This window comes from Lactuca saligna, chromosome 4 (genome assembly GCF_052625555.1).
Source record: "Lactuca saligna cultivar CGN05327 chromosome 4, ASM5262555v1, whole genome shotgun sequence".
Lineage (NCBI taxonomy): Eukaryota > Viridiplantae > Streptophyta > Magnoliopsida > Asterales > Asteraceae > Lactuca > Lactuca saligna.
In genome coordinates this window covers 181,432,638-181,459,115 of record NC_136420.1, presented here as the reverse complement: position 1 = coordinate 181,459,115, position 26,478 = coordinate 181,432,638, and positions in this window count along the sequence as shown.

Below are 26,478 nucleotides of genomic sequence, written 5' to 3'. Positions count from 1 at the left end.
TCTAGGTTTTAAGACCATATGATATTATCGTCCTTCGATCACTCGTGATAAATTCCATGAAGAGATTCCAGCATGCGTGGATTTATTCCAATGCTCAAATTTTATTCAAAAGCACTCATGAACGTTGCAGCAAACTTTTTGCTATGTCTAATACACTTTAGACAATCTACAGACCAATTCATGACTGTCTTCATTCATATCTACTCCAACATATAAACGACTGTGGACCGTTTGAATAAATTTTTTATTCAGGAAGTGAAAACATGAAAAATGAAACAATAAGTAAACAATTAACATAAGACAATAACTTTCCCAATAAATAACACCCATTCATTTAGTCATCGAATATTAATTACAATTTATCTATTCCACGTTTCTAAACTATCTAATATAAACTAATATCGTCATTTGGCCCAATGCTCCTAGCATGTTGCAAGTGCTTAACCCTACTCAGTCCCTTGATAAGCGAATCTGCTGGGTTATCCTTCGACGATACCCTCTTCACTACGAGGAGTACTTCTACATGATGTCGAATAAAGTGATATTTTTTGTCGATATGTCGAGATCTACCATGATCCCTTGGTTCCTTGGTCAAGGCTACCACTCCTTCATTATCACAGAAAATTTCCATACGCTCCTGTATGGTTGACATAACTCCAATGTCTCCAATGAAGTTCTTTAACCATATCGCCTCCATTGATGCTTCGCTCACCACTATCTACTCTGATTCGCACGTTGAATCAACTACGGTCTCTTGTTTGGAACTTTTCCAAGTCACTTCTCCTCCATTAAGGGTAAAGACCCAACCCGACTGCGAAGGGTAGTTGTCTATGTCGGTCTGAAAATTGGCGTAACTATACCCTAGCACCTTTAAGTCATTACTCCCACCGAGGACTATAAACAATTCCTTGGTCCTCCGAAGGTACTTAAGAATATTCTTGAATGCGGTCCAATGTGCTTTTCCAGGGTTTCATTGATATCTGCTGACCCTGCTCAAAGAAAGGCCACATCAGGGCGAGTACAAGTCATAGCATACATGATCGAGCCAATTGCGGAAGTGAAAGGTACTCGACTCATCTCCACTATCTCGACTTCGGTACTCGGACTTTGAGTCTTACTCAACTTGGCTTTACTTTGGATTGGTAACTCCCCTTTCTTGGAATTCTCCATACTATAATGGTTTAGTACCTTGTCCAAGTAAGTATTTTGACTAACTCCTATTGGTATTTTATTTTTGTTTTTCACTATCCTTATTCCCAAAATATAGGCAGCCTATCTGAGGTCCTTCATAGCGAAGAACTTCCCAAGCCAGGACTTCACTTCCTGCAGCGTCGGGATGTTGTTTCCTATGAATAGTATGTCATCTTCACACAATACAAGGAAACTAACTATAATCCCACTGGCTTTAACATATACACATGATTCATCCTCACTTCATAGAAAACCAAACTCTTTGACTTTCTCATCGAAATAATGATTCCATCTACGAGACGCTTGTTCCAGTCCATAAATGGACTTCTCACGCTTAAACAATCTATTGGGATGCTTCACATTGACAAAACCCTCTGGCTGACTCATGTAAACATCCTCAACCAACTTCCCATTAAGGAAAGCAGTTTTGACATCCATCTGCCATATTTCATAGTTGTGAAATGTAATAATTGCTAGCATAACGCTAATATAGTTTATCTTTGCAACTGGTGAGAAGGTCTCATCATAGTCAACTCTGAGAGTTTGAGTAAAGCCCTTCGCAACCAGTAGCGCCTTATAAGTGTGCACATTCCCATCCATTTTGGTCTTCTTCTTGAAGATCCATTTGCAGCTGACCGTCTTACGACCTGGTACATTGTCAACCAAATTCCAAACTTGGTTTTCATATATGGACTAAATCTCACTGTCCATAGCCTTTTTCCATTTTGCCGACTCCGGGCCTGCCATGGTGTCCTTGTAGCTATTAGGTTCGTCCAAATTCACTAGTGTAGTATCACTAATGATTGTATCACCCTCACTTGTTATATGAATACCATACAACACTGGTGGAACACTAACTCTACTGGAATGTCTAAGAGGTAAGGATTCGTCAACCGGTTCAACCGGAGTTTCCTTATCGGGTTAACCGCTAGTGTTAGAGGTTCCTTCATTGCTCGAATCTTGAAGCTTTTCAATATCGATTTGCCTCCCACTATCCCCTTGGATTATGATTTCTTGCTCTCGGAAAACCCCTCTCCTCACAACGAAGACAATATTGTCACTCGGTCTATAGAAGAGATATGCAAAGGACTTATGCGGGTAGCGGATGAAAATACATCGCTCACTACGAGTATCAAACATTCCGTGAGTCTCTCGTCTTATGAAATCCTCCCAATCCCAAACCTTGATATGTGCCAATGAGTAAGCTTTCCCTGTCCATATATCGTGAGGTGTTTTCGCAACCTTCTTCGTAGGGACTAAGTTAAGGATGTGGGTGACAGTCTGTAAGGCATACCCCCAGAATGAGATAGGTAGTAAAGCACGACTCATCATGGAACAAACCATGTCTAGCAAGGTTTGCTTACGCCTCTCAGCCACACCATTCAATTGTGGTGTCCTAGGTGATGTCAATTGCAAACGATTCCAGATTCCTTGAGGTAGTCGTGGAATTCAAGACTTAGGTAAAATCTACCTCAATCGGATTGAAGCATCTTGATTTTCCTGCCCAACTGATTCTCCACTTCTTGTTTAAACTCTTTGAACTTGTCAAAGGTTTCCGACTTATGCTTGATTAAGTAGATGTACCCATATCTGCTATAATCATTGGTGAAAGTTACATAGAAGCGGTTTGCATCCCTTGTGGTGGATCTAAAGGGCCCATAAACATTGGTGAGAATGATATGCAATAAACTCTCACCCCATTCAAAAGTGTCCGTGAAGGGTGACTTGGCCATCTTTCCAAGTAAAAAAGATTCGCACACATCATTGTCCCTAAGTCGAATGACTCTAACACTCCATCCTTTTGGAGTTGGGCTATGTGTTTCTTGTTGACATGTCCAAGATGAAAATGCCACAAGCATGCTTTATCCAAACTAATGGAAGAATCAATACACAACACATCATTTCCTAAATTACCTACAATCATCACATTTCATATATTCCATTCCAATGCAATGCTTCAAAATATAAAACACCATTAATATAAGAATAAATAGAACCCTTTTCATTATCAAATGAATATCTAAATCCTTGTCTATATAAACCATGAAAACAAATGATGTTTCTTGCCATATCTGGAGAATAAAAATAATTATTTAAATCTAAACGTAGTCCATTACTAAGAACTAAAGAATAAAATCCAATCTTGGTGACATGCGACGATCTTCTCTTTCCCATGATCAAATTTAGTTTCGCATGCTCCACATCCCTATTTCTTCTTAGTCCCTACAAATCAGAACATATGTGAAAACCACATGTGGTATCAAGAACCAAAGAAATAGCATGTGATGAATCATTAGATTTAATAGTGTAAATATTTGTGAAGAATGGCTTGATCTTCCCGTCCTTGATAGCTTGCAGATACTCTGGGCAACTTCATTTCCAATGCCCTATACTGTAGCAGTGGTGGCACTCTGCCTCCTTGGGGTTAGAGTTGGGTTTAGCAGAACCAACCTTGGTCCCACTAGAAGATGTACCATCTTAGGTATTTCGCTTGTGGTTGCTCTTTGAGGGAGGCTTCCTCTTCTTACCCTTCCTTTGCCCTATTTTCAAGAAAGGTGCAGCAGCGGGAGCAGGAGTTGATGCAATAGACTTATCTTTGAGATTGCTCTCAGTAGTCCTTACCAAGCCTTGAAGCTTTCTCAAAGTGACCTATTCCTAATTCATGTCGTAGGTCATGCGAAATTGGTTGTAGCAGGGAGATAAGGAATGAAGGATGATGCCAATTGCCAGCTCTTCATCAAAGTTAACATTTAACTTTAGCAGGCGATCAACATATCTCTGCATCTTTTGCAAATGAGCGGTAAAGGAGTCTCCATTACCAATATTGGCAGTGATCATCGAGGTGATGATCTTGTACCTTTCTTTCGTGGCGCTTTGGTGGTACCGGTCCAGTAAATATTGATGCATCTCATAGGGATACGTGTCCTCGTAGGACTTCTGGAGTTCGGAAGTCATATTCGCCAGCATGAGACAATTGACTTTCATAGCATCACGCTCATGGGCCTCAAAGGTCGCGATCTCTCCAGCATAGGCAGTGTTGATGTTGATTTTCTTCAGCTTCTCATCGAGGGCATACTCTTTATCTTCATAACGAGTGACCATTCAGATGTTGCGGATCCAATCATTGAAATTGGACCCGTTAAAGATCACTCTCCCACACAAGTTAATGAGTGAGAACTGTTGGAATAGTGTCTAAGGCTGCAACTATATTTGGTAAGTACTTGACCCGATTGAGCATGGTCCTTTTGGGTTGTCTTCACCATAGCAACTTGATAGGATGATTTACAATGAGAGAAGAAATATTATAAGGAATAATAATATTGTTATTTGATTAATATAAGTCATAAATTAATTAGGAATTAATTTGGTGACTTAAACAGATTAATTAAATAGAAGGGCATAAACTGTCAAGTGTATGATAGTTGTACTTTAGGCTATAATCCCTTATGGATAAGGGGTGGATGGTTTTAGGGGCTAGGATAGACCTAGAATTCGTCCAAGGCTTATCATGAAGGGGATTAGGATTGCTTAGAGCCTAAGTTATCCAATTAGGGCATAAAGGTGAAACCCTAGGAGCCTTACAAGTATAAATAGACCCATAGGGTTGATGAAATCGGAACTCTGACTCTTGGAAGAACCCTGGCCGATTTATAAGTCCCTCCTTACTCTCTCAAATCATCCTATTGCTAGTTGGTGTTTGTAAACCATTACAGGAGTGATAATTGTGACTCTAAAGCTCCAAGGACAAGAAGATCAAGCAAGTGATTCAAGGTAAACTTATAACTCTGATTTCTCAATGTTATAATGATAGAATAAACATTAGAAATCTTGGATTCATGCATGTTCAATTAGAGAAACCTAGATCCAAGCATTAGGGTTTGTATGTGCACATAGGAATGTTCATATGACCAAAACCCATCAGTGGTATCAGAGCCTAGATTGGTTTCTATTAAATTGATGCATTGGTTGCTTGTTTGATGCTTGTAAAATTAGAATTTTGTGTTCCTGCTTGATGAACTCGGCGAGTTCCATAGTGGACTCGACGAGTAGGCCTCAACTCGGCGAGTCCATTGTGGTACTCGACGAGTTCGAGCGTCAGAAAGAGCTAATTTCGGGATTTCTTGCTGTTTATCCTTTGGATACTTACCTTAATCATATTATGTCAATATAAATCCGATTTTATGATATATTTGAGTATATCCTTGACCTAACTGAAGATATTTATCAATTAATTAAATATTAGTTTCCTTATGTGATAATTGATTAATTATTTTAATTAAATTGGTAAATTGTGTTGCTAGAAATAATTAAATAAATCAAATATGGATAATTATGTGATTAAATGTTAATTTATATTATTTTTTATTTGATCCCCTATGTTTTGAAAAGTTTAAAACCTGCCCTCAAGTTTTGAAATTTATGTTTTGTGATTAAAAGTTTAATTTAGACAATTTAAATTTCAAACCCTAGAATTTTACAAGTTTAAAATTCAACCCCATACTAATATAATATTACAAGATATATATATATATATATATATATATATATATATATATATATATATATATATATATATATATATATATATATAATTAAAATGCTAGTCTTACCGTTAGTAGGCCTAATTCACGAAGTCGGTCTATAAGGTGGGTATAAGGTTGCTACCTATAAAATGGCGCTTAATGGGTGTACACTGACACCCACCGCTTGCTTGATCGGTGGAGGGTCATTAGCCAAACGGGTAGGATAGGGCAACCTCATCTCCTCATTAAAAGTATAATATGAAATACAAAGTAACTACATGTTTTTCAAAAATTCCCAATCCTAGTTACTTTAGGAAAAGTGAATTGATGCAATCCCATGAAATTACACTTTGCACCCTTGCTAAGAAGTTAGTGGAGTGTGTGTGGTTTACCGGCACACTAATTAGTTCTAAGCAAAGGTGGCAAAGGGTGATTCATTGTTTATCATAGTTCGATGGAGCGTGTGTGGTTTACCGGCACAACGAATAGGTGACTGTTACAATGAAGGCACCATGTGAATTTGCATGGTAATTCACACCCACATTGTAATCCTCGACATCCTAGTCACAAACGAGAGGGGCATATCGAGATTTAAACATGCCATTGAAAAGTTTCAATGAATCTCATCTAAACCTAGGAATTCTCAATACACTTAGAGTTAAAGTTATGTTGTATGGTGGAGAATTAGTGAATTGTCATTCACTTACCTTCAAATTGTTTGCATGTTAGATTACGGCATCCCTTTTCTAATATGTAAATATTGTTGTTGGATCCTAGCCCTAATTTTCTTATTGGGTGATTATTAGGGATTCAAATTCTAATCTATCTTTGTCCTTTCTATTTGTAGATGTCAAACGCGAACAACGTTGCTGCTAGTTCTTTCTCGTTGATGATCCTTTGCCAAAAGGTGACTTTCGATGGGACGAACTTTAGCGAATGGATAAGATACATTTGCATGATTGCTCGCTACGAGGATAAGGAGTATGTCCTCGATGAGAAGCTCAAAAAGATCAATCCTGAAATCGCTACTCCGGCTGAAATCACCGCTTTTGAAACTCATGAGCGTGATGCAACGAAGGTTCATTGCATCATGATAGCCACTATGAACTCCGAATTCCAAAAGTCCTAGGAGGACATGTATCCGTACGAAATGAACCAAGACTTGTTGGAGAGATACCACCAAAACGCGAGGCAAGAACATTATGAGATCTTCACTAACATGATCTTTGCTAAAATGGGTCATGGTGAATCTCTAACCGTGCACCTACAAAAGATGCAAAGGTATGTCGATCGTCTTCGCAAGTTGAATGTTGACTTTGGGGAAGACTTGGCAATCGACATGGTGCTTCACTCCTTGCCTCCTACTTGTTACAACCAATTTAGGATGACCTACCATATGAACAAAGAAGAGGCCACCCTAAGTAAGCTCCAAGGTCTCCTTAGGGTTGCTGAGAGCAACCTCAAGGACAAGTCTATTGCACCCACTCCCAATCCACCCGTTGCTCCTGTTTTGGCAATTAGGAAAGGAAGAGGCAAGAAGAGGAAGGCCCCGTCTAAGAGCCACTGCAAGGGAAAGTCCCGAGATGGTTCCTCCTCTAGTGGGACCAAAGTTGATCCCGCTAAGCCTAACTCTAACCAAAAGGAGGTAGAATGCCACCATCGCCATAAAATAGGGCATTGGAAGAGAAGCTACCCAGAGTACTTGCAAGCTATCAAGGAAGGAAAGATCAAGCCATCTTACGCAGGTATTTATACAATTAAATCTAATAATTCATCTCATGCTATTTCTTGGGTCCTCGATACCGGGTGTGGTTACCACATTTGTTCTGAATTGCAGCGACTAAGAAGAAATAGGGATGTGAAGCATGGAAGAATAAATCTAATCATGAGGAACAGAAGATCGTCACCTGTGACCAAGATTGGAGTGTATTCTCTAGTGTTTAGGAATGGTTTATCTTTAGATTTGAACAATTGTTGCTATACACCAGAAATAGGAAGAAACATCATATCATTTCATGGTTTGTTTAGACAAGGATTTAGATTTTCTTTTAATAATGAGAATGGTTCTATTTGTGCTTATCTAAATGGTGTTTTATATTTTGAAACAATACCATGTAATGTAATTTATGAAACTGTTATGATTGTAGATAACCTAGGAAATGATGTTTTATGTATGGATTCTTCCAATAGTATGGATAAAGCATCCTTGTGGCATTATCGTCTTGGACATGTCAACAAGAAGCGCATAGCCCGACTCCAAAAGGATGGAGTGTTGGAGTCATTCGACCTTAGGGAAGATGACACATGAGAATCTTGTTTACTTGGAAAGATGACCAAGTCACCCTTCACTAGCACATGTGAAAGGGGTGAGGGTTTATTGGACCTAATACATACTGATGTATGTGGACCGTTTAGATTAACCACAAAGGATGGGAACCGCTTCTATGTGAATTTTACCGATGACTATAGTAGATATGGGTATATTTACTTAATCAAGCAAAAGTCAGAAACGTTTGAAAAGTTCAAAGAATTCAAGAATGAAGTGGAGAATCAATTGGGCAGGAAAATCAAGATGCTTCGATCCGATCGGGGAGGAGAGTACCTAAGTCTTGAATTCCATGACTATCTAAAAGAGTGTGGAATAGCTTCACAATTATCGCCACCTAGGATACCACAATTGAATGGTATGGCAAAAAGGCGTAATTGAACCTTGTTAGACATGGTCCGCTCTATGATGAGTCATGCTTCACTACCTATCTCATTCTGGGGGTATGCCTTAGAGACTGCCACCCATATCCTTAACCGATTCTCTACTAAGAAGGTTGCCAAAACACCTCACGAGATGTGGACAGTGAAGGCTCCCTCATTAGCACATACCAAGGTTTGGGGTTGCGACGCTTTCGTAAGACGAGATACTCACGACAAGCTCGAACCTCGTAGTGAGCGATGTATTTTCATCGGCTACCCGCAGAAATCCTTTGGAAATCTCTTCTATAGACCGAAGGACAACGTTGTCTTTGTTATGAGGAGAGGAGTTTTCCGAGAGCGAGAACTCATAAGCCAAGGAGACAGTGGGAGGTAAATCGAGCTTGAAGAGATTCAAGAGTCGATAGATGACGGAACCTCTACCGCTGGCCATCAACCCGAGGAGGAAACTCCAGTTGAACCGATTTACGAGTCCTTACCTCTTACATGTTCCGAAAGATTTAGAGTTCAACCCCAGTTTTATGATTTTCACATCACTACCGAAGGGGACACGCATATTAGTGATGGTACACTAATAAATCTAGATGAACCTAATAGCTATAAAGAAGCCATGGATGGCCCGGAGTCTGCGAAATAGAAAGAGGCAATGCACAGCAAGATCCAGTCCATGTATGACAACCAAGTTTGGAATTTGGTTGATTATGTGCCCGGACGTAAGACCGTTGGGTGCAAATGGATCTTCAAGAAGAAGGCTGACGTGGATGGAAACGTACAAACATATAAGGCGTGATTGGTTGCGAAGGGCTTTACTCAAACTCCCGGAGTTGACTATGATGAGACCTTCTCACCAGTTGTAAAGATAAAATCTATTAGAGTGATGCTAGCGATTGCCGCATTTCATGATTGTGAGATTTGGCAAATGGATGTCAAAACCGCTTTCCTTAATGGAAAGTTGGATGAGGATGTTTACATGGCTCAACTAGAGAGTTTTGTTGATCCGAAGCATCCAAATAGAGTGTGTAAGCTTGAGAAGTCCATTTATGGACTTAAGCAAGCATCTCGCAGATGGAATCTTTGCTTCGATGAGAAATTCAAAGAGTTTGGATTTGTACGAAGTGAAGATGAATCATGTGTATATGTCAAATCCAGTGGGAGTCTAGTTAGCTTTCTCGTTTTGTATGTCGATGACATACTGCTCATAGGAAACGACATCCCGACACTGCAGGAGGGTAAGTCCTGGCTCGGGAAGTGCTTCGCTATGAAGGACCTCGGAGAGGTTTCCTATATTCTGGGAATAAGGATAGTAAGAGAACGATGTAAGAGACTAATAGGACTTAGTCAGAACACTTCCTTAGACAAAAGTACTAAAACATTTTAGTATGGAAAACTCGAAGAAGGGAGAATTACCGATACAATATAATGCCAAGTTGAGTAAGACTCAAAGTCCGAGTACCGAAGCCGAAATAGCATAAATCAGCCAAGTACCATACGCTTCTGCAGTTGGCTCAATCATGATGTAGCCTTGTACTCGCCCTGATGTAGCCTTTTCTTTGAGCATGGTTAGTAGATATCAAGGCAACCCTGGCAGAGCCCATTGGATTGCAGTCAAGAATATCCTTAAGTACCTTCGGAGGACCAAGGAATGTTTTTTAGTCCTCGGAGGGAGTGATGAATTGAAGGTGCGAGGTTATAGTGACTCCAGTTTTCAGACCGACAGGGATAACTACCGTTCGCAGTCGGGCTGGGTCTTTACCCTGAATGGAAGTGCAGTGACTTGGAAAATTTCCAAGCAAGAAACTGTAGCTAATTCAACGTGCGAATGAGAGTACATCGCAACGAGCGAAGAATCGAAAGAGGCAATTGTTGGGTTTTGAGCAATCTAACTTCCTAAGTGTGCATGCAACCCTAATAAACCTTGGATCTATGTTAGTCTAAATACATGCAAAATAATAATTTTCCAAGGTTCATAACCTATCTAACATGGCATGGGGTACTTTTAAACATAAAAGAATTAGATGAGATTACATACCTTTTTTGATGGGATTGATTCTTTGGAGTTTGAGGGCCAAGCACCAATAGTGTGAATGCCTCAAATGGAATCACAAATCACCACAAACTCTTGGAAAACTTTAAGAGAGTATACACACTTATAAAATCGGTCACACACTAAACCACACACCTAGTCCCACTAGTCACCTTTGTGACTATTTCATGCAACATAAGCATGCTTATATAGTGTACATGATTAGGGTGAAACCCTAATAATCCATGACCTTTCCTTTTCCAAGGATCCATGGGTTAAAAGCTCCATGGATAATCCATGGACTTCTATACAAGCCTAGCCCATTAACAAATGAGTGTTAGCCCACACTATATAAAACCAATAGCCCACAATCTAATTAGTCTTCCTTTTAATCTCTAAATTAATTCATAATTAATTTAAGACTAAGACTAATTAAATAACATAACTTCATATTAATATATTATAACTTATAATATATTAATAAACATATGTGTATAACTCTTATAAAATTATCCATAAACAGTTTGGATGAAATGCAACCCAAATGGACCATGCCGGGTCGGGTCAAGTATATACCAAATAAGTTATGGACTTAGACACCTTATCCAACAGACTCCCACTTGGATAAGTCTAATAATTGTATTTACATATGTTACTTTAGGAACCAACCAGCAATCGTAGCTCTCGAAAACTCCGTTGAACTATGAAGCGCCATTTTAGATAAGTGATCATATAATCCTATGTTCTCATGATATCAGCCGGACAAATGCATGGAACAACGTCGTACTTATTGTCCAGCAGTTTGTTTCCCGATTTTCGATTGGTTTAACAAAGAACTTAATCGAACACATGAATTTAGTTCTGACCGGCATGTACATAGGTCTCAACAAAATCATCGAGGGGCCCAGATATCGCTTCTATTTCTAGAAGGAACAGATAAACTTCGACTCATATGTTTGTTCTACTACTTGTTGAATTGTACACAAAGGCACGTTTTATAACATCAAGTTACTGATGCGTTTACGTGCAATCAATGCACAACCAACTCATAGGTAACAACTCATATCTCTAGGTTTGAAGATTTATATAATATTACCATCTCACGATCACTCGATATAAATTCCACGAAGTGATACATGTGAGCGTGGGTTTATTCCAATACTCATAACTTATGAGCACTAATGAATGTTGTAGCAACCATTGCTATGACTAAACTCATTTAGCCATCTACAAACTCGATTCATGACACTCTTGATTCATACCTACTTCCAACATATGAACGACTGTGGAGTGTTTAAATAACTTAGTCATTCGGAAAGAATAACCTAGCTATTACGGAAGTCAAAACATGCAAAGTGAAACACAATAATAATCGAATCCAATATGGTCTCAGAACCCTTTTGAATATAAATAGAACCACATTTTATTTATCACCATATTGATTACACATTATTCATTGTATAATGTTTCAAACAATCAACTTAAGACTTGAATAAAAAACAACAGTCGTCCCATGCTCCTAGCATGTACACTTTGTTTTTCTAAACAATAGTTATGCCATACTCCAAGTATGCACACTATGTTTATCTATGATCCTTACATTGTGATGTAGATCAATTGATCATGATTCCAATGATACTCATTTCACAATCCCAAATCCTTATTGTAAATGTAAGAATTCATAATTCCTACCATTTACCAAAAAATTTGTAAGATTTTAAACTTTTATGCAATGTTCCTCTTGTAATGATTATACACAAATTCACAAAACTTGTCACCAGTCATTACAGAGTATTCCAAAGAGGTCAACTTCTATGGAACGGAAGTCTCATATTCAAAGTACATTGCTTTAAACATCCTTCTTGCATTAAGCTTTTCTAATCTTACATAGATTGAATAATTTCCACCTATGGAGACATTTCCATAGTCCCATTTTGACTATCACTTCTGAACAAGAGTTACTTCTTTTCAGAACATGTCAATACGGTCCTTCCCGACAACTTACATCATACTTCCAACTTTCCCTGAGCAACCAATCTTTGGTGAACCTCAGATTTATCCTCGACAATTGTTTAATCACTTTAGTCATATCCAGTTCTAGACTTTTCCCTTCTCAATGCCTTAAACATTTGGAAAATTTAGAAAAGATGAATATTATAGCACATGCAATCGATCCTATATCCGAAGCATATGGGACACGATTCATGATGTCTCACATAAAGACATGATACTAGACCAGTCTTTTGCTACAATATTTTTTATTTGCCATGTTTTCAAAATTTAACTATGAAGAGGGATGTCGTAGTCATAATTGAATTTTGAGAATGCAATATATATAGAATTTCCTTAAGTCGAACCATTCAGACATAAAATTCATATCTATGTCCTTGACTAAAGATGATTAATATCTCAATCTAAGCTTCTAGAATTGAAATGAAGTATAATTTCCTCTCCCTTAATTATAGTAAAACAACTTTTCAACCCCTACAACTTCACGAATTGAAACTTTGTTTTCTATAATTAACATTGCTAACTTGCAACTCTAAACGTAATAATCATGCTCCCACTAACATGATGATTATCAGCATACCACTTATGCTCCCACTAGCTCTGACACATTTCCAGAAATCTGCTGGACTTCTGAAATTTAGATTCATACACCCTTTCTTAGATAGCTCACATGTGTGTCTAAACAATTTTCAGAACTATGAAAAGGGATATCGTAATCATAGTCTTAATTGTCTAGACCGTTGCCATTTCTCATAAGTCTATGTTAGTGTGTCGGTGAACCACACGCGCTCCACTAACGACTTCTGAAAATGCAAATAACACAATTGATATCTACGTAAAATCTACTTAGTGAAAGCGTTTCCTCACCATCATTTTCATGAATCGGAGAGAAACCTTATGACACTTAGATTTTATAGTGTATGAGTTCCTATCCATGTGAATTTGTCAAAACCATAATCACAAGATAAGGTTAGTGACAAATTCAGCCTTGCATGGATTAAACTTGTTCAATCTTAGTTTCTTGTCACCTTGGTAGCACAATGCCCACCAATGCTTCCAAGTTGAACTCTGATAACTCACATGCAAATTCAATTTATTTGAAGTAGGTACAGAAATAAGCATTATGTCAACACGATAGGTTGCAAACCTTAAGTCGTGTGCCAGTGATAAATTATAGGTTTTACTCTTGATTAAATCTTGAAACTCTTTCAGGATCTTTAAGGCTGCCACTGTCCTCTTGACATATAAGTTTCCCCAGTCAAGAACCATTCCTTGACAAAACAAATATTCAAGGGATAGTGAGGATTCTTATCAATACTAACACTTCACACAATTGGTCGTACTTGGTCTTTGTCTCATCCAAGACATCACAACTTACCAATCTCAAATGTACAAGAGTAGAAAACATTTTACTCTTACATTTGATTAGTGTTAATAAATCTTCCTTTATGTCACTCAAAGTTACAATCTTGGAGTATGACTCTAAGAATTGTTTTGGAACGAAGTATGACTCATCTTCTTGATTTTAACCAATCCAACAATTCATGACCTCTCTTCTTAGCCATAACAATGCACTAAGACGTCCTTAGAGTATGAATTTGTGATATGGTTTCATAATCATTAAGATGATCATGAAATACGATACTAAAGTACTCTCCTATCCTTTCAGATTTGAGAAACTTTTATCTTTTTGCCTAATTTGATTCTTCTCATTTGTTTTGTCATACATTGTAACCTTTCCAATGTTATAGAATTACACTTAACCTCATAAGTATAATCATATTTACTAATCTTTAGTAAATCATGACAAATCAATCTTTGTGGTGGACCTTGACCAGCGCACACCCAGTGTACCTAATTCCTTAGTCCTTCAATTGACTCACATATACATGTGATCAAAGAATTAGTCTTAATTTTCAAAGTTGAAAATTCTCATCCATCATACAATACAACTTGTATGATTCCAAGTTTCTGTCCAATTGAAACTTGGGTGATAAAGAACTTTCTTCATTCGGCAAATTCAGACACTACCACAAATGAAGGAATCAAATCCACTTTACAATATTGCTATTACTGGAAACATATAAGCAACAATTTTCCACAGATGCCATTGCAAGGATAGTTTTTCTTAAAATAAATAAAATTAAAACCCTTTTTTTTATTTTAAAACTTTGCGGAAAAACTTATCCTTACAATCCACATGAAAACCTTGTTGTTATTTATTCATAAGAAATATATTATTACTCTTAAGCAACAGCTCAAAATTCTGATTACCGAACCATGCGATCGAAACCCACCTTCGCAATCAGAATCAACATATACTTACTTTAAGCTTCCTATCTTTTCTTTGATTCTTAAAACATCATCATGTGACCCATTCACATTATGTAATAAGAATCTCCAAATAGGAACTTAATAGAGTTAGTCAATGGACTTTAACTGAAGTAGAGTCAAACTTTTTGACGTGATCAACCTTATGACCTTTCAGGTGAATAGGGCAGCTTTGCAACCAATGCCCCTTCCTTTGGCAACAAAACACATGGACCTTTTGGTAATGGCACATGAGACTATCTCAAACTTAGCCTTTCTCTTTACCATTTGGTTAACCGAGTTGACTATGGCCGATCCCATTCCATTGGGAATAGAAATGCTTTTCTAGATATCCAATGCTACCATTGCCAATGTCCATTTAAGGTTTGGGAAGTTGATCTTCTAATAAAATTTGCTTTACTAGTGTTCCGAATCATTGCTGAATCTGCAGCACTGAGCAAATAGATAAGATCATTAAGGGTCATGTCATAGTCTGTCTCAAAGTAGTCCCAAAGAGACTCACTATGTTACTAAGAAAGTGATTGAACATCCAACTTTCACGAGACTTTGACACCCAACTCTCCCGGCTTGTCAATATGTGACTTTATCTCCAAGATGTGAGCACACATAGACTATGCTTGCCAATAGGGATTGAGTGACTTTAAACTTTTCAAGAACTTGTGGGTGAGGGAGAATAATTGGAGGAGGGGGAGGAAGTGAAGCATGATACTGAGGGACACCATCTTCAAGAGAATTGGGAAGATCATAGTTGTCTGAACCAGACATCTATAATGGGAGAAAATCAAGTTAGTTGATTCAAAATCCTTAATATAACACCCAATATGAAATATTAAGGCTAGGACCCAACACAATATTTTATAACTTGGAAGAGGGATGCCGTAATCCAAGCTATAGAATATTTGAAGGTAGGCGAATGACGATTCACCAATTTCTACCATGAAAAATGAAATAATTTATTAGGTTTTAATTGGATTTGAAATTCCTAGATCTTTTGAGATTCATTGAACTTTTCAATGATATGTTTCAATCTCGAGTGTGCCCTCTCAAATTTTGTGACTGGGGTGTCGAGGATCACAAAACAAGGTGTGAATAACCATAGCAATTCACTTGGTACCCTTAATATTATCACCCAATCAATGTGCCGATTACCCACACATGCTCCATTGATCTATGACAAACATTAAGTCACCCTTCGTGATCCTTACTAGTCCAAGTTAGTGTGCCGGTTACCCACACACGCTCCACCAACGACTTGGTAGGGTACAAAGTGTGAATTCCATGGGCTAGCACCAAATTCACATTTTTCCTAAAGTAACTAAGATTGGGAATTGAATAAAAAAAATATTTAGTTACTTTATAATATTCATTATACTTTTAATGAGGATTTAAAGTCATTGTCCTACCCGTTCAGCTAACGACCCTCCACCGATCAAGCAAGCGGTGGGTGAGAGTGGACACCCATTAAGTTGCCATTTTATAGGCAACAACCTTATACCCACCTTATAGACCGGCTTCGTGAATGAGGCCTACTAACGGTAAAACGACTTGTTCTTATATATATATATATAATAATTAACCATTAATGTTATAAATAGTATAAGTGTTGAATTTTAACTTTTAAAATTCTAAGTGTTGGAATTAAAGTTTATTAAAGTGTGTGAAACTTTTCCAAATTCCAAAACTTGAGGGCAAGTTTTGTAACTCTTCAAAACTTTTCATTTCATAACTTATGAATTAAAGGTTCATAAGAATGAAGACTCTTCATTTTCATGTAACTTATGTGTTTTAAGTGTGTGTTAAAAAAAAGTGACCTTTGGAAATCCATAACTTGAGAACAAATTATGGACTCCATTAAAACACATAAATGATCAAGATTTAATTCTAAACAATTCAGCAAATAATTCCTATCATTTTCTAAATTCATAAGAACATGAACATGATCATCAAAATTTCAAGAATTATATGAACACATAAAATCATGGAATTTTGATATATGCTATTGTAAATGGATTAGTTCCATAGAATTCTCAGCATGATATCTAAACAGAGGGCTGTACGATCCCTTATCTAAAGGACAAGATTGATAAGATCAGAGTTTGACAGCATCTTTGAGAGCTACGATTGCTAATCGGGGTATATAGTTACTAGACTTATCCAAGTGGGAGACTATTGGAATACTATCTAAGGCTACAACTATATTTGGTAAGTACTTGACCCGATTGAGCATGGTCCTTCTGGTTTACCTTCAGGATGATTTACAATTAGAGAAGAAATATTATAAGGAATAATAATATTGTTATTTGATTAATATAATTCATAAATTCATTAGGAATTAATTTGGTGACTTAAAGAGATTAATTAAATAGAAGGGCATAAACTATCAAGTGTATGATAGTTGTACTTTAGGCTATACTCGCTTATGGATAAGGGGTGGACGGTTTTAGGGCTTGGGATAGACCTAGAATTCTTCCAAGGCTTATCATGATGGGGATTAGGATTGCTTAGAGCCTAAGTTATCCAATTAGGTTTTAAAGGTGAAACCCTAGGAGCCTTACAAGTATAAATAGAACCATAGGGTTGATGAAATCGGAACTCTGACTCTTGGAAGAACCCTGGCCAATTTCTAAGTCCCTCCTTACTCTCTCAAATAATCCTCTTTCTAGTTGGTGTTTGTAGGCCATTAGAGGAGTGACAATTCTGACTCTAAAGCTCCAAGGACAAGAAGATCAAGCAAGTGATTCAAGGTAAACTTATAACTTTGATTTCTCAATGTTATTATGATAGAATAACCATTAGAAGTCTTGGATTCATGCATGTTCAATTAGAGAAACCTAGATCCAAGCATTAGGGTTTGTATTTGCATATAGGAATGTTCATATGGCCAAAACCCATCAAGAACGAGCCGGAGGAATTTGAGCCGAAGCGTTGATGTTGCCGTTTGACATCTGAAATAGAAAAGTGAAAAAGTTTGATTAGAAATGAATCCCCAAATGAAAAATTAGGGCTAGGATCCAACAACATTAATTACAAATTAGGAGAGGGATGTTATAATCAAACACACAAATAATTTAAAGGTAAGTGAATGACGATTCACTAATTCTCCACCATGAAAAACGAAAAAGATATTAAGTTTTAAATGTATTGAAAACTCCTAGATCTTTTGAGATTCAGTGAACTTTTCAATGACATGTTTAAATTTTGATATGCCCCTCAAGTTTGTGACTGGGATGCCGATGATCACAAAGCGGGTGTGAATAACCATGAAAATGTACATAGTGCCCTCATTGTTACAGTCACCTATTTGATGTGCCGATTAACCACACACGCTCCATCGAACTATGTCAAACAATAAGTCACCCTTTGCCGCCTTTGCCTAGAGCCCAATTAGTGTGTCGGTTAACCACGCATGCTCCAGTAACGTCTTAGCAATGGTACAAAGTGTAAATTCATGGAATTGCATCAATTTCTCTTTTTCCTAAATTAACTAAGATAGGGAATTTTTTAAAAACACTTAGTTACTCTTATAATTCATTATACTTTTAATGAGGAAAGGGTTTCCCTATCCTACCCATTTGGCTAACGACCCTCCACCAATCAAGGAAGCGGTAGATGAGAGTGGACTCCCATAAACGGCCATTTTATAGGCCATAAACTTATACCCCCCTTATAGATCGGCTTCATGAATGAGACTTACTAACGGTAAGACTAGCAGTTTAAGTTATACACACACACACACACACACACACATATATATATATATATATATATATATATATATATATATATATATATATATATATTGTTGGATTAATGTCTAAGTCCATAACTATAATTGGTATGTACTTAACCTGACTTGGCATGGTCCATTTCGGTTGCACTTCACCGACACAATTTATATAGATAATCCTTTGAGAATAGCATGCTATTTATATTAATATATTATAAGCTCGAATATATTAATATATAATCATATTATTTAATTAGTATTTATCAAGAATTAAATTTTTAATTAATTAAGTGATCAAAAGAAACTGATAAAATATGGACACTTAGATATATATGTGTAGCGGACCAAGTTCATTTAGGTTGGGCTAAGTATTAGTGGATAGTCCATGGAGCTTTAACCCATGGATCCTAGGAAATGAAAAGTCATGGGTATTAGGGTTTAACCCTAAGCCTCCACACTATATAAAAGGTCTTATAGTTCATGAAATTAGGCCAGTAGCTAGTGTGGATACACTAAAGAGGGAAATAACCGATTTCATAAGTGTGAGCCAAGTATCCATATTCTATATAGGTTTTCCAAGGTGTTTTGGTGATTTGTGATTCCAGTTGAGGCTTCCACACTATTGGGGCTAAGCTCTTAAAGTTCTAGACTTCAAGCTCCATTAAAAGGTATGTATTCTAACTTGTTATATTACCCAAGTATATGATATTTGTATGCTAGTATATGGTAATATCTTGGAAACTTCATATTTGCATGTATAATAGAGAAGACCTAGATCCAAGATATTTAGGGTTGTATATACACTTAGGAGTGTTAGAATGCTAAAAACCCTATATATATATATATATATATATATATATATATATATATGCATATATATATATATGTATATATATATATATATATATATATATATATGTATGTACATATATATATATATATATATATATATAGTTATATATATATATATATATTATAATAAATAATGTATAAAGTTGAATTTTATTCTTGTAAAATTCTAGGGTTTGAAATTTAAATAATTCAAGTTAAACTTTTAATAAAAAATTTAAATTTCAAAACCTGAGAGCAAGTTTTGAACTTTTCAAAACACATAGGATCAAATAGCAAATAATTTAAAATTAAACATTAAATTTAATGATATCTAAATTTGACCTAATCCATTTTATTCACAAAATAATTCATGAAATAATTTAAAAAATCAAATATTATAATATAAGGAATTAATTATTCAAACAATTGGTAATTATCTTTTGTTTTGGTAAGGATAATAATATAACTACAATAAAATTTGGATTTTATTAGTCAAAAACGATTTAGGCAATCATCCTTCATCAAAACAGCAAGAAATCCTGAAAATCCCTCTGTCTAACGCTCGGACTCGCCAAGTCAGTAACTGGACTCGTTGAGTTGGACTGGCTCGCGAGTGCAGCTAGTGACTCACCGAGTCAGGTCGGGAAGTAGGTAGAAAAACGATTTTTAGAGATGATGAACAAGCAAGGCATCAATAAAAAAGAAACCAATCAAGGCTCTGATACCACTGATAGGTTTTTACACAAAATTACATCATATGTGCTTATGTAAACCCTAAATCTTGGATCTAGGTTTCTCTATTATACATGCAATTCATCCAAAACTAACAAACCCTAGATCTAGCATACATATTTAATAATTAACATAAGAAAACAGATCTAGATGATTACCTCTTAAAAAATTACTTGAATCTTCTTGTCTTGGAGCTTAGAGTCACAAATGGCTCTCTTCTAATGGCTTACAAACACCACACAAGAAAGAGTATGATAAGAGAGAGAGAGAGAGAGAGGGGGGGGGGAAGAGGCATAATTTCAACTGTGAAGGCTGTTAGGGTTCAAGTGGCCGAAAATTGGAAGCCTTTGGGTCTTATTTATGTTGGTGTTGCTAGGGTTTAAATCTAAATCCTAATGGACATCTTAGGCCTTAAGCAATCCAAGGAAGCTTCTGGAATAAGGCCCTTATGGAAGAAATTAGGATGGACACATCCCTAATTTCGTCCATGCCTAGTCCAAGAGGCTCCTCAGCCCAATACTCAACTTTCATACATTTGACAGTGTAAGTACCCTTTATTTAATTAATGTCTTTTAGCCACATAATTAACTCTTAATTAATTCTTGTCTAATATTAATTAAACCATACGATTTCTCCTTTAATATATTATTCATATAATGTATTAATAAACCATATTAACCTATCTATTTAGAAATCACCCTGCCAAGCTGCTTTGGTGAAGGCAACCCAAAAGGACCATGCACAACCGGGTCAAGTACTTACCAAATTTAGTTACAGGCTTAGACACTATTCCAACAAGATATTCCAAAGACTACATTTAGAACTCGCAACGGTCACTATGAGTTTATAGTGATTCCCTTCGGATTGACTAACGCACTCGCAATGTTCATGGACCTAATGAACCGAGTGTGTCGCCCTTACTTAGAAAAATTCGTAATAGTATTCAACGATGAAATACTAGTCTACTTACGAAGTAAGGAAGAACATAGTCAACACCTAATACAAGATTTGGAGACTTTAAGGGCAAAGAAACTGTGTGCAAAATTCTCAAAATGTGAATTTTGGATTAGAAAGGTGGACTTCCTAGATAATGTTGTTATTAAGGAAGGAATACATGTAGATCCCTCCAAAATTTGGGAAATCGAAAAATGGGTGACCCCAAGAACGCCAACAGAAATTCTTCAATTTCTAGGCCTCGCTGGTTATTACAGGAGGTTCATTAAAAATTTCTCGAAGATCACCAAACCACTTACCACTTTAACTCAAAAGGGTGTAATCTTCAACTGGGAGGAGAAACAAGAAACTGCTTTTGAGACACTAATGCAATCCATATACAATGCACCGATCTTGTCCCTCCCAGAAGGGACGGAGGATTTTGTACTTTACTGCAATGCGTCCAAGCAAGGGCTAGGATGTGTTCTTATGCAACGAGGAAAGGTCATTTCATATGCCTTGAGACAACTCAAGAACCACGAGGTCAACTATACCACACATGACCTCGAACTGGGAGCAGTACTATTTACCTTGAAGATCTGGAGACACTATCTTTATGATACGAAGTGCACAATCTTCGCGGATCATAAAAGTATCCAGCACATCTTCGATCAAAAGGAACTCAACATGAGGCAATGACGATCGGTAGAACTACTAGATGATTACGAATGTGAGATTCTCTATCATCCAGGCAAAGCAAATGTAGTAGCAGATGCCCTTACTCGAAAAGAGTACTTGAGCAGCACAGTAAAGTCATTAACCATGACTATCCATTCATGCCTATCCACACAGATCAAAGAGGCTCAGTTAGAAGCATTGAAACCTGAGAATGTGACAGATGAAGCCTTAAGAGGAATGGATTAAAACCTTGAAGTCAAGGATGATGGAGCTCGCTACCTCATGAATCGAATCTGGGTACCGAGATTCGGTGCATTCAGAGATGTTATCATGAATGAAGCTCAAAAGAATAGGTAATATGTTCATCCCAGTTCAGATAAAATGTACCTAGACCTCAAGAAACTTTATTGGTGGCCAAACATGAAAGCAGAAATCGTTACCTATGTGGGCAAGTGCTTGACTTGCGCCAAGGTTAAGGTAGAATACCATAACCCTCGAGTTTACTACAACAACCAGAGAGACCTAAAAGGAAAATTGAGTGGATAACCATGGATTTCATAACTAAGTTGCCTAAGACAATTGATGGTCCTGAAACCATTTGGGTAATCATCTATAGGTTAACCAAATCCACGCACTTCCTGCCAATAAAAGAAACCCACAAGATGGAAAAGCTGACCAGGACATACATTAAAAAAATTGTACAATTGCATGGTGTGCCAATATCCATTAGCTCTGACCAAGATAGTAGATTTACCTCACGGTTTTGGAAATCAATGCAAAAGTCCTTGGGAACCAAACTCGACCTGAGTACAGCGTACCATCCTTAGACTGGCGGGAAAACCGAGAGAACAATTTAGACGCTAGAAGAGATGTTGAGAGCATGTGTGAAAGACTTTGGTAAAGCTTGGGATACCCACTTACCCCATACAGAATTCTCGTACAACAATAGTTATCGCACTAGCATCAAAGTTGCGTCATTTGAAGCCCTCTATGGACGTAAGCGCAGATCCCCTCTATGTTTGGCTGAAGTGGGTGACAATCAAATAGCAAAGCGACAAGTTCCTGATAACACTCTTACAGGCCCCGAGATCATACAAGAAACTACATAAAATATTGTTTAGATCCGGGAATGACTGAAAGCATCTAGAGATTGACAAAAGAGTTATGCGGATTGATATGTGCATATTTAGTGTGTATTAAGTGTAGTTTATTATTCATATATTAGCTAAATTGTTGCATATTATGGACAAAAGGTACTTAAAAGTGTTAAATTATGTTTTTCAGTCCAAAGATGAAGCTCGGAAGCGAAAGGAAGCAAGAGAAGCGGATAGGAGCTCAAGAGTGGAAAGAAGAAAGAAAACACCCATAAAAGGCTTCTACTCGTCGAGTTGCCCCTTGACTCGACGAGTCCGGTCGCGGATTCAGAAAGATAAGCATTCGGAAGTCAAGATAGTTATCGGATTATGACTAATGTGAGAGGGACTCGACGAGTCACCATATGACTCGACGAGTCGAAACGCATATATAAAGATAACTCTATAATGCGAGAGGGGAGAATTCTGGGAAGTTTCAGAAGTGCTTAGCTGCGAATAAGAAGCCAGAAGAACCCTAGAAGTCGGCCAAAGAAGCTAGAATCCAATCCCGGGAGTAATTAAGGCATAATTTCACCATTCTACTTAATTCTTTTGTTTTGTCAACATGATTAAGCAACTTGAACTTATTTGTTTGCTGTTATTTACCTTAGTTATGAACTAATTTCTTTAGACTTCTGTTTGGGGATACAAAGTTGACAATATGGTTTGATTGATTGGTAGGATTAATTCTAAGTTGGTGATTAATTGTTATTTTAGCTTGCTAAAGAACCTTGTGTATGAATGATAATTAATTTTCTGTTAATAGGAAGATAATTGATTAGCATGAACATCTATTGATTATCAACCTCATGTGATATGTGACCACTATATCATATGTCTAGGATTAATGAATATGAAACTAGGATTAATAAGGAAATTAAGTAAATTCATGTACAAGCTTGTAAGATGACCATCGAACAAGAGGTTAATTAAGAGTAACGAATTAATTAGCTATTGCAAGTCTAACTTAACCCGAATAATTAATCTAGTAAATATAATTAAATTAAGCAATTGGCCACTGTTTGAATTAGTTTATTTGCTAAGGATTAGGGTAGTGAACACAAACTTAATCACTTGAATCGGTAACCAATGAAAGAAATAATCCATTGGACTATTACCTTAAAATCAACCATAAAGTTAACCGAGTTGAACTAAACAGAAGTTTCTTTCCCATTATTGAATCTAGTTAATTTGTTCTTTTCTAGTCTTGCATTAGTTTTAGTTAGTAAGTTTCTAGTCTTGTAAAACTAGAGAAAAACCCTTATTTGCTAAAGTAACTTAGATAGAATTAGTTTTTAATTTAATTTGCCGTTCCCTGTGTTCGATACCCTGCTTATTTAGCTATACCACAATTGATAGGTTCACTGCCTTTTGTGTGTTATTTGATAATTAAAGTAGGATTAAAACTAAGTGAGTTTTACACACATCACGGATAAACGACAAAATCCCTTGGAATTTCAGATTGGTGACCGTGTCCGATTAAAGGTCTCACCCTAGAAAGGAATGATATGTTTCGAGAAACATGGAAAGCTAAATCCAATGTATGTTGGACCATTTGAGATTATTCCTAGAATCGATTCGGTGGCTTACAAACTTGAACTACCGCAGGAACTTAGAAACATACACCCCAAATTTCACGTGTAAAATCTAAAGAAGTGTCAGCCTAACGAGACTCTTGTAATCCGACTCGACGAAATCGAGATAAACAAGAGCCTACACTTCATAGAGGAACCTGTGGAAATCATGGATAGGGAAATCAAGAGAACGAAACATAGTCGTATACCAATAGTGAAGGTTCATTGGAATGCTAAGCTGGGACCTGAATTCACTTGGGAACAAGAAGACTAGATGAAACAAAAGTACCCACATCTTTTTACCTGGTTCATGAGTAACCACTTTAGAAATAATTTTGGGATGAAATTCCCTCTAACGGATTGCGGGGGGATAATGTAACAACTGGTTATTTTGGGTAAATAAAAGTCAATTACGTCAATAACAATTAAAATAGTTTAAATTAAATAAGGAAAAGTAATAATTATTTAAAGATTTTTGGATTTGGAATCAAAAAGCCACTTGGACCGAAATCTCACTTTTTAGCCGAGAACACCCCTTGGACCAAAATCCCCTAGACCGAGAACCCACTAGACCGAAGTCCATGTGGTTCTCGATAAGAAACTTGACCGACAATAAAGTTCTCAGTTTGAAGGATAAGCCGAGAACACCACTTTTAAACGGTTGCATGCATCCCAAAATAATAAAATAAACTTCCTTATGCACCTATCAAATCAAATTATCCCCATATTTATATACTCAAACCGAAATCTTATTACCATTTCTCACATTTCACTCAAAATCTGCTCACGTTTTCTCTCAAAAAGCATAAGTAAACCTTCATACCTTCATAGCATTGCCCAAGATATCTTAAAATCTTCATAATTTCTTAACAACATTATCCAAAATCGCCAGAAAAGTTGTAAGTCCTTTTAAATTAATCTACTGTTATATAAACACTTTCATATTAAATTAACTAATTTATAAACAATATTGTGTAATTATATACAATTAGGATGTGACTATATACGCATGTTCTAACCAGAGGATCATCGCTAACAGATTGAGCAAGATAAATTGTGTTAATATACAAACCGTACATTTATATTTTGGTAAAATATAAATATACTTACGGATATACATTCGATTTCAATAAAACATTAACCCTTTTGTAACAGATTGAGCAAAAGGGTATAATTATATAAACAAAAATATATAATTATTTTACTTCGATTTATTATCATGATAAAAATTTGATAATAGTATACTAAGGGTCACATTTCAACAAAAGATTTATATAAACCATAACATGTATAGTTTATGGAACATACACACTATTTTACCCAGTAGGGGTACAAAAAATAATTATTTAAAAGAATAATTATTTTATTTTCAAACTATATAACATTACAAGAAAAGGGATTTCACTGCATTATATGTAAACCATTGATGTAGCTTTGTGAGACATTTTCTTCAAGTGCTTACCTAAGTACCAACAAAAGTCCTATATTATAACCAGCGTCTCCTGGAGAGAGAACATGACACTTGTGTATAGATCTATACGGGACTGTCAATCTCGCACCTAAACTCTTAGCTATAGTTAAGTCTGGGGTGACAAATGTCATACCATTCCGACACTTGAAGAACGTTGTAATGGGCTATCAGTGGTTTAGTACGGTTATAATAATTTACAATTGGGTATTAACAATATGTTGGTTTACAAATACAAATATTGTAACACCTCGATTCTTCAGGTATTGATTTTGTGAGAATTATATTGATTTCAAGGCCTACTCAACGCGTTGACTGCCCTGCTCGTCGAGCAGTAGCGGGTTGGTCTGCGTGTTTGTCACACCCCCAAACCAAGGATGGCGGAAACGTCTGGGGGTGGAGGACTTCATGTACAGTATCACAACAATGTATATAGTAGTGCTCAAAGTAAAAACAACCACCATAAATATAATTTCAAAAGTTACACCAAAGTATATGTTTACATGTTTCAAAAGCAATTACATTATGATGACAAAATAAATCGTTGACGGTTTAACGTCCCATCCTCAAAGCGATGAAGTTTTCCTGTTTCACTGATTTCCTGAGAATACAAGTAGT